This window comes from Meleagris gallopavo, chromosome 4 (assembly GCF_000146605.3).
Source record: "Meleagris gallopavo isolate NT-WF06-2002-E0010 breed Aviagen turkey brand Nicholas breeding stock chromosome 4, Turkey_5.1, whole genome shotgun sequence".
NCBI classification, from domain to species: Eukaryota; Metazoa; Chordata; class Aves; order Galliformes; family Phasianidae; genus Meleagris; species Meleagris gallopavo.
In genome coordinates, this window is record NC_015014.2 from 35,909,703 (window position 1) to 35,919,644 (window position 9,942).

Below are 9,942 nucleotides of genomic sequence, written 5' to 3' on the forward strand. Positions count from 1 at the left end.
TAATGAATGAAAAGACTTCCCCAAAATTCTGAATGAGAAAGATTTGCCAGATAGCAATTTGCCAATTGCATGATTTGTCAAATTATAATGGGAAAACAGACACGTACATTTTGTATCAGCTGGAAGATAGAGTCTGGAATGTTCATGTATCTCCATTCACCCAGCTCAAGCTGAACGTGAGCTATGAGAATGGGGCTTCTCCTCTCCAAACTGGTGCCAAGGGAAGGGAAAAAGCTGATCTTAAACTATGAAGCTCCTGCAGTAAAGACTGTGGCTATTGTTGCTCTTTTTGGTGCTCTTCTATGGAGGTGTGGTAACATGTTGAGAAGAAAAAAGAAGCAGATAAAAAAAAAAAAGGCTGAATAATTCTAGTGATCAATGCAAAGACTGTATTTACAGACAAAATGACTGGTAAAGATATGCATAAAGCCTAAGTGAAAATACTGCATTTGTCTAATCATTAGCTGGGGGATGAATCACTCTATATTTCATAATAATTGCTAAAGAAATATTTACCTGAGCCAAAGCTTAAATACCATTAAGGAGATGAATTAATTCAGCAGGTTTCTATGCTCTCAATTGGCTATCAGTTTTGCTTGAAATAAAGTGATGGCAGCACATCCATCATATTCCACAGTTCCAAGAGAAAAACTTGACCTCCAAGTGTGAAAAGTTCCTGCTGGTTTGTGCAATCTATTTGGTGCTAATACATTGAAAGAGAGATAGTGCTGTAATCCTGATAAAGCCTCAGGCTGCATTAAAGAGCTTTCCTGTGATACAGTGCTTTTGAAAGCAGTTTGCAACAACTCTGCAGGAATCTCCAAATCAGGGGCTGGCAGTCCCACCCAGACCCAGCACGCTGCAGGCTCTGAGCGTCTCAGGTTGCACTCTGCACATATGTGCCCTCAGAGAGCTGTAGGAGCTAACTATTTACTATTTACTCTTTCTAAATAGGCATCCAATAAAGCTACCTGCTAATTCTAATTGCAAAGGAGGCTTACGTGTGCCATTCCCTTCTGTCTGATGGGAGTGATGCCGAGTTCACTCCTGCTTTTATTCCACTTGGTGAAGCACCATTACATAAAGGTTGCTTCAGTAGCTGTCAGCATAGACTATATTTGGATGACTGTACCAGAAAGGCCTGCCCTCCTTCCCTTTCTCTGTAAGCCATCCAGTTGCTCATCCATCCTTATTCTGAATAATGATGATGAGCAAAATAATCAGTGAAATTGTTGGTTTTGCCCCACACCTGAAAATGCTCTCATTTGGTCAGATGTCTCACTGTGAAATTTCTCTCTGTGTTGCAAGCAAGGGAATACTGCAGGGCTGGGCTGCTGAAAACAGTTGCCCTGAAGTGACCCAGTGGAAGCAATAGGCATCACTGGGCACAATAGGTCCAAGGAATGGCTGGAGAGAAGGAAGGAAGTAAAGTTAAAGGACTGATGGGATCATCTTTAATTTGCTTTGTAAACAGAGAACAGGAAAGATCATTACAGTAGTCTTTTGTACCATGTCAGCGGGGAGAACAAATATCACGTTACATACAACTGATATGTCGTGGTCACATTGCCAGCTGCACCCTTATCAAGATCACTACAACAGTAGCTGTTCTGTGGAGCTGGAGATAACACAATAAGGAAATGTTGGGAACTGCTGGCACTCTTGCAAATGAGTATAACAAAAGCAAAAGGAAAGAAAAGGAGTTTCTTGTGCTACTGATTTACATTTTGCAGAATAACTCTATTGGAAAAGGAAACCGAAACTTCCCTTATTCAAATAGTTTTGTTCCAGTGAACTATCCTTAATTCAAGGAATCTCTTTTACTTTACATTTTTTGGACAGTAAGTAAGTGTGTATTTGTTGCTTTGAGTATTCTGAAGTGTGCTGATTGCAATGTGCACAGAGGTAGGAAATAGCATTCTGACAAAGTTAGACTAGTGTGAAGGCCAGCTGCTTGGAATTTGTACATACCATTACTCTTATTCACTTTTCTCTTACTGTTAGCACTCCCTGCTGATTAGGTCACTAAACCAGTTACTCCATTCCTCCTCCGTTTGTTTTTAAAACCTTGTTTTTTTCAGAAGTCTTCCTTCCCAGACAACACTGTCTCAACACTTGCCTATGCACATTTCTGACCACAACTTTTCTCCCCTCTTCTGTTCAGTCTGCCCAAACTATTGCCGTGAAAATATTCTTCATTTCTCATCTCTCTGAGAATGTTGCCCTGCTTCTGAAACCTCAACATTGACCTATTTCCCTAAAATTCAATTGTGTTTCTTTTCTCAGCTCTGAATATCTTCATTGCTAGTTGGATCTGATCTCATCTCCTCTTGGAAATCCAGTCAGTCACCAATGTTGGGAGTCTCTTTGTGGGGGAGCTGTACTGTAATTGATCTCCTTCTTTAACTTTCTCTATCAGCAGAGTGCTCTGAATCTAAATGTACTGCAGATGAAATTACTCCAGTCATCTCCCTGGTTTGTTTTGGAAGTGCCTGCACATATTTATAGAGCAATCACCAAAAAACATTAAGATTCAGCCCTATGTAAACAACTACATACAATTTCCACCAAATGAAATGAAGTGCCTTGAACTTTACTGTATGTCTTTGAATCTCCTCTGTCCGTGGTTGGACCAGCCAAGGGGGATTAATGGCAGTGATACCAACAGGCATTTACTCTGGTGACTTACGAATGACTGAAGCACATCATCTCGTTACTGTTCCTTTCCACTCTTTTCCTGTTCTAGATCTTACTGAGATGAAACACTGGATTCATAAGACCAATGCATGACACAGTGAGTTTGTAATATTTTGAAGTTGCCTGCAATTTCCATTGCCTGTTTAACACAGACTGTTTAAAGCATGGGGAACACAACAGAGCAGTGAATGCAATCCTGTGTTTTGTATTGGAATTATATACCTGTGAGCTTTTATGGAAGATGTCAACAGAATGCAGTTAATTCATAATCATGGTAATAGTGAGGTTGTCATAGTCCACTTTACCAGATGCATATATTTCTCTTGAATTTAGATCACAAGATAATATGACAATTAGGCCTCTTACCACACCAGAAAAAAAAAGCACATGTTCTTCAGATTCAGTCACAGCCAAACCAAAAGTAACATCCTCCATGGAAACTTTGGAGGCAGTTATATTTTTCCTTCTTGAGTCCCACCGACATCCAGCCAGTGAGCCTCAAGGCTGGTGGAGAAATTTCCAGAAACATTTGGAAAGCAACCACAGAAATAAATCCAACAAACCAAACCCCTGAAGAACAGTAACAGAAGGTACAGAAGCACACTGGAGCCAGCACCCACTCATCATCACGGCTTGTCTCCAGTCCCACAGTTTCCACCACACGTGCCACCTTCAGCACAACACCTCCAAAACTGCTGGGCTTTCTGCTCACACTTTGGAGTCCTGAGGCCTCCTGCAGCTCCGCTAGGTTAAGTTGCAATGAACCTAAAGCAGTGAGTGTGTCACTGGAATGATTGATCTTCTTGTATTTGTCATAACTATCTTCCCTGAAGTGGTTTCATTGCTTGAATGAGTGACCTGAGCACTATCACCCATAGCCTTATATAGAAAATCTATAGCCTTATTCAGACAAGGCTTCATCAGACATTTTCCAAAACTGGGGCTTCTGGGGTCTATTAGATAGACTAATTTTGTTGTTTCTTTACCTTTTCTTGGAGGTGCTTTGTCAACTGGATGCATCTCCCCAGCATCTTACTCATAACTCACTTCTACTTGGAGACCTCTTTCCCACTCTTTCTCAAAGAAAATTGGGGAGAAATTTAATAATTTAATAAGGCCTAGATCTATGGCTGCTTCAAATAAATTTGTAACAGATATTTCTATATTTATGTATGTTTCAGAGCAAGGTATTTTTTTGTTAATGCTGAAAACTTTGAGCAAAAAAAGTCAAAGTTATTATGCATAAACTATGTTAGTCATCTGATTGGGATGAAAATTCAGGCCACTTTAGTAGAATCTTGGAACCATTCAAATTTAATTATGGACATTAAGAGCAATGTTTTTGTTTGTTTGTTTGATGTATGAAATTTTTTCTTTCTTTTTTTTTTTTTTTTTGCTTATCTGTTCCTCATTGTACCCTCTAATCACACCATAATAGTGTATATATGTGTGCACACCCTGATCTATAGTTATTGATAGCATTTGAGTTATCAGCTCCTGGATCTTGTATATAGCAAATAAGTGTAGGCAGTTTAGTCTAGCGAGGTCTTGAATAACTCACTCCAAGTGTTTTTGCGGCTGTGATGCTCAGAAGATAAGTCAGTCTGGAAAAATGATTTCTGTCTTCCTGCTACGAAATACTTTTGACATTCAGCAGTAATGTTATCAACATGGCTGGTTAAAAATATTGACAGCCTAACACATCAAAGCTTTATCTCAACAGTGCTCACCAGGAGATCCACTGAAAACAGGGAAAGAAAACCCCTTTTACCTTTAGTAGGTATTGGGATATGTTCTTATTCAACTCAAAGGAAAATGGTGATTTGCTTGCAGAGAAAGCTAACTGATAGCAAAACCAGTAATAAACCAGCTGCTAAATGACTGTTTTGAGAAGTGTCCCTTCCTCTTTTTCAAAAACACATTGCAGCTGTGCAGTAATGTTCCTAAATACTACAGCTTGTAATAACTTTATTGAAACATTGAAACAATCTGAACCCTTTCTATAAATCACTGGTCTTTCCGAGCTGGATGTGAAGATTTACCATGGTACTGCTTCTGGCAGTGGTATTTGCTGACTTTGTCACTGGATCTGAATTCCTGGTTTGGCACCCCACTGGTAAAGTCTCAGTCATTAAGTGCATTATACAGCAACCTTCTGCATTCCTGTCTCTGTTTTGCTCTTCTGTGTTTCACTCTTCCTTTCTGACTTCCAGTCCTTACTCGACTGAGTAATTTAACCACAGTCTGCAGCAGCTCCTTATCCTTTTTTATTTTATTTGCTAGCAGTTCATAAATAAACACTCAGCTCAAAATTGAAGTGACTTAAAGAGAAACAAACTTCTTCATAAGTATTATTTTATTATTCTCAGTTAAAAATACCCTCAAATGAAGATAAAAAACATACTATTCAAAGTTCTGAGATGAAACTTGTATATCATTAGAGCTTTTTTTCCTTTCCAATGCAGACAAATTAAAAATTTCATTTTTGCTAAGCCTGTATTTTTGTTCTTGCCACAAAAAAAAATTAAAAATAAATAAATATAATATAAATATATATATAATATATAATATATATATAATTTATATATATAATATAAATAAATATAATAAAAATATATATATTTTTTCCACCTAGTTGTCCCTGTGGTGCTTCTAGAGGTAGGAGGCAAATGGCCTGCAGTGTCTCCTAGACTGTCAGGAGTAATGTTTTTTAGGCCAGAGAAAAGTCTTGGTTCCCCGCATAACAAGAGCATGACAGAATCACTGAGCTATCGAATCAGTTATTCTGCCAACATCTTTCTGCTTCACTGAAGAGTAAATTAATCCTACATAGGAGCACTCCAGCAGGAGAATAAGAGGGAGCACACACATTGCCGTAGTTGAGTAGTAAGGTGCTTGTCGAGAGTGTAAATAATGGATAAATAATTAATTTTCTTTGGGGAACCTTCAAGGATCTTCTCTGAGTGCTTATTGCACACATGGTGGAACAAGTGCAGCAAGGGATTGAGCAAGAGAGCTTCCCCGTGGGAAGAAAACATGCCCTAAGACAGACCTTTCAGCGGCTTCATCTCGGCTCTTTCCAACTTGGTGAAGACCTGGGGTGGCTGCAGCTGGCCCCCGTTTCTAGAGATGGCAGCTGGGGGTCTCAACCAGAAGGTGCTTGGGAGGAAGCTGCTCCTGCAGAAGGCACAAAGACACACCTTGAACGACAATCAGTGCTTGGAAATGAAAGCATGTGGGCTACATTGAGTGATTCTGCCATACTGACCAGGTGATGCTACTGGAGTTACTACCCGCCAAAATCTTTATTTAGGAAAGCAACAGCTCCAATGAGGAAACAGAAGAGGTCCAAAAAATAATGTAGTGCTGACCTGACATCTGTTGCCTCCAGCTCACTTTGGTCTGCTGGATTTGAGGCCACTCATGGCAGGAAGAGCAGCTGAGTGTCCCTGTTGCTGCACGCCTCCTGTTCCAAATTAGTATTTCTGCAGCAATATGTAAAAGCATCGAGATCTATCAATTACAAAACAATTTCCTGGCAAGCTCCTATTAAAAAGCCATTACAGAAAGCTTAGCCTTGACTTTGAGCTGAAGCCCCCAAGTGGAGCTTTTTGGGAAGAAACTGCTCTTTCTTCCCATGGGTAACTTTCCCCTTCTGCCACCTCAGAGTGCATCTTCCCAGCACTGTCTTCAGTTAGTCATGGGGAAAGCATGGATCATTTTACTCCCAAAGGTGAAAAGGCAGAAGTGCACCCCTTTCAGACTCAGCAGTCACAGTACTTTAATATAGCCAGCTAATGGAGTGCCAAACCATTACAGTGAACTGCAAACCCAAATATCTTATCCTGTGTGATTTCTTACTGTTGATCCTCTTGTCTGTTTTTACACCTCTCTTTGTTCCCATATATTTGTGTGATATTCTGATTAACCTCTCTCCACATTTTTCCCACTGTCTTCATATATTCATATTTCTATCCACTTTCACATTGATCATTTTTGTTCCTGACACCAATAACTGTTTGACCTTCTTTCAATTTCTCTTTACTTACTCCTTCTTCTTAAAATAACATTCTCTGTTCCCTGTCCTCTTCCTTTGTTCCGTCTGTGATTCTCCATTCCTATTACAAAACTCATTTACTGTCCTTTTTCTCATTTCTCACTATACAAGCAGTGTAACTCCATCAGCCACAGTTCTGTTGCAGTGATTTCCCCTTTCTATCTGCTGTCTAGCATCTTTCCCTTCCTCTCTCCCACGCAGCACTTTTCCTTTCTATTTTGTTTCTAGTTCAGAATCTCTCTGACTTTCCCACTGTACTCTTACCCACTGCCCTCTTCCTGCTGATCATTTTAGCAGAAATGTTGAAATTTGTTGTCTTATTGCACAGATCTCAGCTTCCTTCATCCCCTCCGTGTTTGTTATGTCAAACCCACTGCCACTCTCCAGGTCCGACCAGAGCTGGTTGTCAGGTGCTGTCCATGCAAGCCTCTCTAGAGCACCACAAGGCAGAGTGACTTTCATCATGCTGCTAAGGAGACCATTGCTTGCCAGTGAGTTCTGCCAATCTGAGTTCACATTTTGTATCAACAAGATTTGTATACTTTATTGTCATTTCATAGGCTTTATTGTCATATGCACCTGTAACTCCATCAATGTTCACAGTCACTCACCCTGGGGCAGTAAAGCTTTGCCACAGAAATACTTGAGAAGGACCATGGCTGCCATTCAAGACCATCTGGTACTAAACAGTATGTCTCTAAACCCATGTTTACCCAGGTATCAATCGAGGCCGTTTTCTATCTAGACCTCTGCTGTAAGTGGCCACTCAATTTGTCCATAAGATAAATGTACAGTATTCCTAGCAGAGCTCATAATGAGTGTACATGAATGACCTTTCAAAAGCTCTCTGACTCCTTCAAAACACAAGCAGAGAGAAAGTCTGTATTTGCAAGATCAGAAATAAAATGAAAACCTCACTTTGACTGAATAAAAAAGCCATATACAGGAAAGCCCTTGATGAATAGCATACTTTTAACAAAAATACCATTTCCTTTGCCACAATAAATGTTGTTTCAGATTCTGAAATTAAGTGCTTGTTCCACTGAGCTGTAACATTTTGTTAAGCTGCAGAGACGTTAGAGGAACAACTATTCCGTTTCTTACAGACTTCAGCTATTTACAATTCTCTTTTAATATTTCTTTTTCTGGAGGAGAGAAACACGTTCTAGGATTTTCTCTAAGCCTGTTTTGGTTCATTATGGAGGTCTGACTTTCTGCATCCACTAAAGCAACCACTGATGAACTACTTTTGCGGCCTTAGGGAAACCTGAACCTGGAGCCAGCTTTTAGAATTCACCGGCAGGCCCAGGTCCTTGGCTGCCGTGGCAGAGGCTCTGCTCCTCTCAGAAAGTTTGGAGGATTTATGGAGGACTTAAGTAGCAGCTACAAATCATGGTTCTGTTTCAGCTCAAGAGTGAACTGCATTTAAGGGAGCATTGTTGTAACAAGAAGAAAACTTCCCAGCTCAAGTGTTTCCAAGCTATTAATCATTTCCCAAGTATCTGTCCCCCTGGAAATTCTCCAAGTCCTTATGATACTGCTCTCATAAACAATTATTTTCTTTCCTGAACTCCTGTAATAAAATTCATACTGGATGTTGCTCTTAGGACTCCTTGGCTCCTCTCTTTTTTCTTTTTTCTTTTTTTCAGATTGGGAAGTGGAAGAGAAGGATTTTATTTTATTTTATTTTTGTCTGTTTAGATTGTGCACCCTTTTAATATCATTACTAAACAGAACTCCAACAGGAAAAGAAAGTGAATGGACTTCAATAATTTCTTCTGAGCATTTTTTGATGGCACAGTCACAACAGATACTTTGGCCAAATGCCTGTTGTCAGCCTGTTGTTAGAAAAAAATGAGACAGGACGGGGGAATACGCTTTATTTTTGAGTGCCTACAAATACATAGACAAATACATAGATCAGCAGCCTGCTGGACATGCCCCTGTAAATATGCACATCATCAGACAGCCCTGGGGTTTCAGTCCTGCTGATTGTTATTTATGGAGATTAATACAAAATTATGCATGACTCACATGTTGTAATTTTGTTCAAGGGTCTAAGAAATATCATAGAATCATAGAATCACAGAATGGCCTGCATTGAAAATACGCCTCTGTTCTTGTGCTATTTTGAGCATATTCCCTTCACTGATCTGACAGTAGTTCATTCATTTGCTTTTATAAACTGAGACTTCTCCGTCTTTTTGTACCGGCATCCTGCACACAACTCTCCCCTGAAGAGGAACTGGGGAGTAAATGTTTGCTACTGGCTCCATTTTCACAGCCTTCCTCCACCGCTCCTTTACGCCATGAGTGCAGCCCATTTCTACATGATACAGCTGCCTTGCTAGGAGGAAAACTGCTGCTGTGCACAGGCTCACACATTCACACTGCGTGCACACGCACATCCCGCATTAGCTGAGGGAAGAGCTGCCAGATTTTTAACTCTTCCTATGAGGCCTCAGCTGTGGATCCTAATGGAAACCTGCATGGCACACCAGCATGAGTTGCTCCGAGCTACTCGCCTATCCCTGTGCTGCAGGCTGCCCGCTACAGCGCGGCGCTGGCTGTAATGCAAGCTGACATCTCCGGTGTGCTACATGTTTAAAGCACTGCATAGTGCTCATTCCTTAATGCACCTCCACCACGTGTGGCGGACAGGAACACACAGCAAGCCTCAAGAGGTGCCTGGCACAGAGCAACCAGCCATGCCAGGGCCTGGCTGGGAGCTGCGTGTATCAGCGCGTGCCTTGGTGGCGGGTGTGGAAGCGGCCACATTTGGGATGGCTTTTAGTCAAGTTGTAGTGATTTCCAACTCGGGAGAGAGACTTTGGGTTGTGAAGAATGCTGCAGTTACCATCATTAGCAGTTCTTCACCTGCTGCTGCTGTTTTGGCTTTAGATTATTTTGGACAGGAAATCTTGGGGATGAAATGAATATAAAACCAGACACGTTTATACTTTGGGTGCAGAATTTCCCCTGCACAGATGCTTTATCCCAACAGCATTTTCAGCACGGCTCTTAGTGACATTACAGGAATGGCATTCCCATCCTTCCAAGCGAAGCACGGTGCGGACTCCTCGCACAACCACGTTCGGACTCTCGGCTCACGCCGCGCAGCGCGGGCCGTCCAGCCCTCCGGCGCTCGTGACGGTCGGCAGCTGCTCCGCGCGGAGCTGCCCTTCCCC

The 9,942-nt window shown here is 41.2% G+C and overlaps 1 protein-coding gene across 7 annotated transcripts in view; it reads left to right on the forward strand.

The window, feature by feature from the left end:
* The window catches only part of ARSJ (arylsulfatase family member J), an 89,348-nt gene extending 80,985 nt beyond the window's left edge, over positions 1 to 8,363 (forward strand). For 3 of the 7 annotated variants that reach the window (XR_004159612.1, XR_004159613.1, XR_004159617.1), the window contains one exon: positions 5,649 to 8,363. The gene's annotated coding sequence lies outside the window, so the exon portion shown is untranslated. Of the gene's footprint in view, positions 1 to 2,746; positions 2,795 to 5,648 lie in introns of all 7 variants that reach the window. The other 4 variants (XR_004159615.1, XR_004159616.1, XR_004159614.1 and 1 more) reach the window with 4 other exon arrangements.
* Positions 8,364 to 9,942: the final 1,579 nt, after the last annotated feature.